This window comes from Rousettus aegyptiacus, unplaced genomic scaffold, assembly GCF_014176215.1.
Source record: "Rousettus aegyptiacus isolate mRouAeg1 unplaced genomic scaffold, mRouAeg1.p scaffold_m13_p_6, whole genome shotgun sequence".
Lineage (NCBI taxonomy): Eukaryota > Metazoa > Chordata > Mammalia > Chiroptera > Pteropodidae > Rousettus > Rousettus aegyptiacus.
Genome location: NW_023416309.1, coordinates 94,790,590 through 94,798,219, shown reverse-complemented (window position 1 = coordinate 94,798,219; position 7,630 = coordinate 94,790,590). Strand labels below are relative to the sequence as shown.

The window sequence follows — 7,630 nt, the reverse complement described above, 5'->3', positions numbered from 1 at the left end:
GTCCGAGAGGAGGCAATGGGGTCCCTTCGCAGTGCTCTGTCAACCCCAATCCCTCTTGCACAGCTCCCCCACCCCCGTCACTCCAGAGCTGCAAACGTGGAAGCGGGGAGTCCCTCCTCCCCCAAACCATCCAAGATTCCATTGCCTCCCCCCAACCCCCGCCCCTCTCCACGCCCTCCCCCAGCTGGTTTTGTGCAACGAAGGCAAAGAAAAAAAAAAAAAAAAGACCAAGGGGAGAGAAGGGGAGAGAAGGGGAGGGAGCCACGTTGGCCGGCCGTGGGCAGCCAGGATGAGCGGTGCGGGTGGGGCTGTGGAGGGGACTTCAGGGGCTATAATTAAAGGGAAAATATAGAGTTTCCAGGGAGGCAGGCTGGAGACAGCAATGGAGGGCTGGGCCTTCATCAATTATCCCCACCATGTGGCAGTAACTTGTGGCCCAGGATCTGCCCCAGCCTAGTGCCAGGGACTGCAGGGCGGGAGGGGGAGGCAGGGTGCTGAGGTGCTGAGATGGCAGTTCCTTCCACCTCCAGTATGGGCTGGGGACAAAGAGTCCCCCACCCGACAGGGAACAAGGGTCAACTCTTTGGATTGGTTGTCTGGGGCTGGGGTGTCACAGGCTTGGGGTGAGGGTTGGTGTGGCCTGGCCACCTCTTGACTTGTTGAGTTTTGGCAGCTAGGAAGACTCCTGCCTACAGCCCCCTTCCCACATGCTTCCTGTCCAGGTTGTCCTACCCCCATCCTACAGAGAGATTAAGCCTCAGAGATGCAGATTGGCCATCAGGGGCCTGGGGTTCTGAAGGGTGTTCAGGGACCCCTGGGGTTGGGGGATGAGCTCTTTGGGTGTGGCATGTGACAGCCAAAGCCCCACTGTCCAGTTTCGGACCTCTGTCCCAGGAACTGCAGGCAGAGGGTTTGCAAGCATCCATTACACGTGGCACAGAGTTGAGGCCCAGAGCCTCCTCTGCCACTTTTTGACTTGAAAAGCTTGGCGGGCACCCAGCCTGAAGATGTGTCTTTAATTTCTGCAGCATGACAGTGAGAGGAAGAATGTGCTTGGGGTCTCCTCCCAGCCAGGCTGGGCCTCCTTGGCCAGGACTGAGGGCTTGAGACTGGGGGGAGGGTTGAGGGAGGGAGCTGGGGCTGGAGAGGGGAGGAGACGCCACCTCATCTTTAGGAAACTCTGAAGCTCTGGCTTCTTGTGGAATGTAAGACTTTGTCTGGCATTTGGAGTGTGGGGGGGAGCAAAAGCCAAAATCTCCTTCCCCCTACCCTCAAGAAATGGTAAAGTCATCAGCACTTAGGGGAAAAAAAAAATCGTCAAGAAGAAAAACAGAAAGAGGAAAGTGCTGAGCTCTGAGTTCTCTCTCTCTCCAAATTTCCCCAAATGCCCTCCCTCCATGAGGAAGGGGGCAGGCCTGTGCTCCCCAGCATCCCACTCCCTCTGGAGCCCCTCAAGCCCCCAGCCCGAACTCTGTGGTGTGGGACAAGGGAGAAGAGGCAGCCCAGGTGTCGGTGCACCTGGTGAGCAGGTGGGTCAGCCTTTTCCAGCTGCTCTAGTTCCAGGGGTTCCGTTGCCCTCCCTCCCCTATTTGACCTTCTAGAATTCTCTTCCCCCATCCTGGCCCCAGACTGGTGATGGAGAAAGTATTCTTAAGAGAGGGGTTGAAGAGAGAGAAGAGAAGGGTCTAAGAGTGAGATTGCAGTGAAGACTTTGGTTTTCAGGTGCCCTCACCCTGGAACTAACTCTGCACTGTTCCTGTTGAGAGACCCTGGGGGCAGAGTCTGGGGACAGTTCCCAGGTGTGTGGGGAACTCTCTTTCTCCCTTTCCTTAGCACTGCACCACCCTGGCCCCTTGGTTCTTAGCTAACTTACTTAGCTTCCAGGTACAGCTCAGCTCTTTCTATGCCTCAGCTCAACCCAAGTCCTTCTGCCTCCTGAGATTTCTCTCCGACTTCCATCCTCTCCAAGTTTACAGGGAAGGTGATGAATTAAGTTTATCCATGTTGAGTGTGAGGTGCCTCTGAGACATCAAATCAGAAATGAGGAGGACACCCTTGGGCGTCTGGGTCTGGAGTTCAGAGGAGACAAATGCGGGACGTCCAGCACGACGATGTGAATGGAACTGTCTTTGGAGAAAGCACGGAGGAAGGAGAGACGAAGGGCTAAGACGGAGAGAGCCCTGAGGACCTTCAGGGTGTGCAGGTTAGGAAGGGAAGGAGGAGCCTGCACAGGAGACAGGACAAGAACGGGAGAAGTAGGAGGGTAAGGAGGAGAGGGGCGGTGTGGTGTCATGTATGCAGAGGGAAGATTGTTCTAGAAGGATGGAGAATTATATGCTGCAGAGAGAATTCATGTGAGGAAAATGTTCACTGGATTTAGCAACATGGCAGGTAAATTTGAGCCGTTCTGGTGGAGTGATGGATGAGGAAACCAGACTAGAGTGGTCTGAGGAGTGAGTAGGAGGCCAAGAAATGGGGTTAGAGTGCAGACAATTTAGAGGAGGAGTTTAGCTGTGAAAGGGAGGAGCGAGAGCAGATACTTCATTCTCCCTTCCTCCTCCTCTTTTTCTCCTCTTACTCCCTCCACTCCCCATCTCCTGTTCGTCTTCCCGTCCCTTGCCTCCCTCATCTTTCTCTCAGTGGGACTCTGCGTCGTTCTTCATTTTCCCCCTTTCTGTAGCTTTTTAAAATGGGTCCCATCGTCTCGTTTGCTCCTCCCGCCTCTTTTCTTCCAAAGTGACCTAAGCCCTCAAATGCCCACATCCGTGTCCCACCCCCACCTCATTCACTTCCATTGTGAGCCCCCAGTCCGGGATCTTAGTGAGAAGTCTTGATTTCTAGTCCTGGAAGATCCTGCCTCATTTCTGGGACCCCCCAGCTCAAGAGGGGCGCAGGAAAGAATGAGGGGGCAGAGGAAGGAATGAGGGAAAGAACTGGGGTGAGCTGGGGGAAAACGGCTTGGCCAGCATGCACAGACGACGCTAGGGCAGTCACGTTCCCCAGGCCCGACTCCAGCTGCCCCACCAGGTCCCAGCCCAGAAAAATGGGCTGGATGGGGACGTCGTCAGGTTCAGGGGCCCAAGTCCTCCCTTCGCTCAGTGCTGATCACCAGTGAGGGGTCGACACCCATCTTTCCTGCTGGAGCATGAGCGACCTGGCAGGGGCCTGGCAGAGTCTTCGCTGTAGCTCTAGTCTCCTCACTGTGTCTGGAGGCAGAGCAGGTTCTCATCGAAGACTGAGAAAGTGAGTTGATTGAAGTGTGATTTACCCCTTTCTGGTTTGGCTTAATACTGTGCTTGTTTAACCCCAGTCCCCATTTTTTTTCCGTTTTTAAAAATTCTTTTATCTTCCCTACCCTTAGCTCTTTTCCTTTACATGTATTTTTTTCCCTTTTCTTAGTTTCTTCCCCTTTCCCTTTCCCTTTCCCTCTGTCCTCTGCCTTTGGCCCGTTGTTCCACCCTTCCACCCACGCACTTCTTCTTTTCCCCCCTCCCCACCCCATTTTCTCTATATTCTCTTCCCACATCTCTGGTGTTCCTGTCCATCTTGTCTCCCGATGCCTCTCCACCACCGGAGGGCCGCCACAGCTGGGAGGGGCGGGGCTAGGGTTTGCATCACAACCGGATGTCTGGTTGAAGTGTTCAGGAGATAGATAGATGGTTGGTTCCTTTGAAGCCTGGATTAAAAAAAAAAAAAAAAAAGAGTGAGGTGGGGAGTAGCCTCCATGAACAGAGGCACCTGTCCAGATCTGGATCCTGATCTCCTTACTTCACCCCACTCTCATGTTCTCAACAGATGAGCCTCTGCCACGGATATCTGGTGTCTTCCACTTTAACGTTAACCGCCGGCTTTTCCTCCCAGCAAACTTGGGATTCTGGACTTGCTGAGGTGGGGTGGGTTGAGCGAGGGGTGAGGGGGATTTTTCTCTGTTCACGTGCACCAGCCCTGGGCAGAGTACCCCTTTGGACAGGGTCTGGCTTAGATACAGAAAGGATACAGAATTATTTATGAAACAGAATTTATATGCCAGGCACTTTTCTGGGCACTGGGCAATCGGTGTCTGCCTTCATGGTGCTTACGTCTGGTAGAGAGAGACATGAATGAAATCACATATCTAAGTGTGTAATTGCAACTACAACTATAAAGTTTATGCAGGAAAGGAACACAGAGCTTTGAGTGGCATTCCAGGGAGTCCGCCTTAGACTTGGGGGCCTAATAAGGCACCCCTGAATGGGTTTACCAATAAGTGGAGATAGCTTCGGTAAGGCTCAGGTAGCAAGGTGGGAGGTGGAGGTTGTCATGATGGCACCACATATGTGAAGGCTTTGGGCAGGAGGGAGCCTGGTAAGTTCTGGGTGTCCACAGAATCCAGAGAAAGCCAGTGTGGCTGGGGCACAGGAAGCAAAGTCCAGGCAGGCCAAAGAGGTCACACTAGAGATGTCAGTCTTTGCCCCCAGAGCTTTGGGCCTCAGAGGGTCTGAAGCAGGGAGGGTCACAATCATGTCTGCATTTGTAAAAGATCATCGTGTTCACTCCATGGAGTAGGTGCTGGAGGAAGGCCATGGCGGAAGGTGGCTGCTGCAGGAGTCCGGATGGGAACTGGTGACAACCTGGACCAAGTCTAAGGAGAGGATGGATCAGGAGCCCATTGGGAGATAGAACTGACAGGTGTTGGGTTGGATTGGACTTGGAGTGTGGGTGCGGGGAGCCCAGATGACTCCTGGTCATCTGATCTGAGAGATGAGAAGTGTGCTAACCTGGAAGAGAAGAGGCTGGGCGAGGACCAGAATGGAGAAGACGATCCTGAGTTCTGTGCTTATTGCGGACACTCTAGTTGACTCTATTCAATGAGTGATTACTACAGACTTCCTGGGGCCACCCATGTGCTGAAGTCAGCTCTGGGGATAACAGCTCCTGCCTTCAGAGAGTGGGGAGTTGGGAAGGGAATAAAATAAACATGAAAATGTCTCTGACCCAAGGCAGCAACTGGCTGTGTGATTTTGAGTAAGTTGTTTCATTTCTCCAAACTTCATTTCCCTAATCTGTGAAACAGGATAGCAGTAAGACCACATTGCTCGCCTGTGTCATGCTCAGTAAATGGAAGCCTCCAGAGAGATGCAAAGATGAGGATGCTAATGAGAGATAAGGCAGTTTTCATAGAGAAGGCTGCTTTTGAGCTGGGCCAGTGACGGTGGGTGACAGGGTTTGAATGAAGGGTGAAGGGTTAGAAACAAAGGGTGGGAGAGAAGGCATGCCAAATCCCAATCAGCCCCGCCCCCCAAACATACACTGCACTCTGGAGGGATGGAGGTAGAAGGGAAAGAGAAGGCCTTGAGTAGAGGAAACATGAAAGATAAGTTTAGACAAGTAGATTGGGTCCAACTTCTTAGAGGCTTGGAATTCCAGGAGAGGAATTTATAATCAATCTGGTGGCCACAGAGAGCCAGTGACTGCTTTTGAGCAGGGTATGGCTGTGAGTCTTTTGCCAGGGATTTACCCAGAGAAACTATACCTTGGTGATGGTAGAACTCAAGTTAGAAGGCTGTGACCCTTTCGGGGGAGGGGGAGATGCAAGGAAAGTGGGTGGGATTTGTTGCTCTGGGATAGAGAGACAACATGGATTGGAAGCACACAAAGATAGACCAGATGATCCCTCCGAAGTTGAGTTTCAGCTCGTACTAGATTCCAGAACCTTGCAGTTTTAGGATGGGAGTATTATAGAACAATAGATGTTCAGTTGGAAGAAAACTTTGAGCTCATCCTGCCCTGCCCTCCCTAACTTGCACAGAGGATAAAACTAAGGCCCAGAGAGGGGAAGTGACTTGCTTAAAGTCACACAGCTGATATTAAGGAGTCAGAGGAAGATCCTTCCCTCATTTCAAGATCCTGAGTGGTGGGGGCTGGGGAGTTAGAGGGGCCAGGGAAGCAACTGTGGGTGGAGGGTCGACATGACATAGGGATCCCAGAGAATGCCAGTCCAGGACAGGGTGAGAGAGAGGCTCCCCAACCCTCAGCTGAGCCATGTGGCCAGAGGGGGAAGGGAGCCTGGTGGGCAGGGTGGAACTGCCACATGGAAGAGGCTTGATGGGAACCATCTGGCTTGGGCGGAGTGTGGGCTGCAGGGAGGGGGGGTGGGGAGGAGCAGGAGCCGGGAAAGAGGCCATGGTGGGCGGGCGGATGGCGGGTTGGAGCTGGGAGTGGCCCACCCGGAGGCCCTTGCCTTCCAGACTCCTGCAGCCCAGATGCCTTCACAGCCATGGCCTGGCCCATCCAACCCGCTGACCTCATTCCCAGCTCCCCCTCCTTCGCAGGCCCCCCCTCTGCCTGCCACGTAGACTGAGTGCGTTAGCTGCCTCCACTGCTTGTGCAGGAAGAGCAGATTGACACAGGCGGCCTGAGCCCAGAGCCCTGCTGTGTCAGGCAGACCTGAGGGAGCAGTTGTCTTCTCTGAGCCCCTAGACCACTCTGGGCCTCAGCTTCCCCTCCCTAAAGATGAGTCCAGTAAACGGAGTGGACCGGGGCCATGGGAGGAGCATGACAGAGAAGCAAGTTGGAATGGGCGAAACCCATTCCAAGGGGCTCTTCGGAGGCCGTGTCAGCCATCCCTCTGCCTCCTGAGGGCAAGAGGCTGTTACTCTCAGACCCAGGAAGGCGAAGGGGCAGTGCATCTTCCTCTTTTCCAACTGTCCTCAGGACAGAGAGTTCCCTGAAGGTGTGTGTGTGTGGGCGGGGTGGCCCTTTATTTGGGAGAGCCATTCTCTGCTAGGATGGAAGGGGGAAGGCACATCATCTCCCCTCCCCAGGCACCTCTGATGACCTCCCCTTCAATTCTCCAGGCCAGAGCCTCGCCTCAGCTCTGCCTCTTGACCTTCTGCCTTCCCCTTGCCTCCCTGCCCCCCAGGTCCTAGGTCTTCTTTCCAGCTGCCCCAGCTGAACAGGGGGCTGTCCCGCTGCCTCTCAAGGCGTTCCAGGCCTGTGAGTCATCGGGAATGTCTGCTCTGGCTGCTGTTTCCCTCTGGTGGCTGTGGACCCTCTTCTCCTTCCGCAAGCTAAGGGCAAGGGTGCCCCTCCCAGGCAGGGCGGGAAAGCCACGGGCAGGACCAGTGAGGCACAGTTCATTCCCCCAGTGCAGTGAGGAGGAGGTTCAGAGGACTCCACCCAGACTCCACCTGCCCATCACAGATAGAATTGCCTGTCCTTTTTCCCATTTCCTAGGTGGGAAAACTTAGGAGGGGCAGGTAGGGGAGGGCCAGATCTTTGGTGGGCTCAGGCTCCTCCCCTCTCTGTTTTAGGCTTCAGCTTAGTCAAGCTGGGAACCGGCCCAAGCCTCTTTCTGAAGGGCCCTCCCCACATTCAAGGCTGAATCTGGCAGGAAAGCCGGAGAGAGGCCGCTACTACTGCCACAGACTCCAAGGATGAAATGTCCTGGCTAGGGTGGGGAGTCCACGTCTGCAGGAGAGGGGGAGGCTGAGTGTCCGGACCTTTCCCATAGGTCCCCTGCACTCCGTGAGGCTGCCTCCCATCCCCTCCTCTCCTGTCTCTCCTCCGGAGCAGCCCTGTCCTGCCCCCTCCTCCAGCCTGAAGAAACAGCTGGGGGCGGAGGGGAAACTGAGAGAAAGGACAGCGATTG

At 54.5% G+C, this 7,630-nt stretch overlaps 1 long non-coding RNA gene across 1 annotated transcript; it reads left to right on the top strand.

Moving 5' to 3' along the window:
- Positions 1–6,319: 6,319 nt before the first annotated feature.
- Positions 6,320–7,139, top strand: LOC118603956. Its single transcript, XR_004951518.1, has 2 exons — positions 6,320–6,712; positions 6,902–7,139. It is a non-coding gene; the product is annotated as an uncharacterized LOC118603956 (long non-coding RNA).
- Positions 7,140–7,630: the final 491 nt, after the last annotated feature.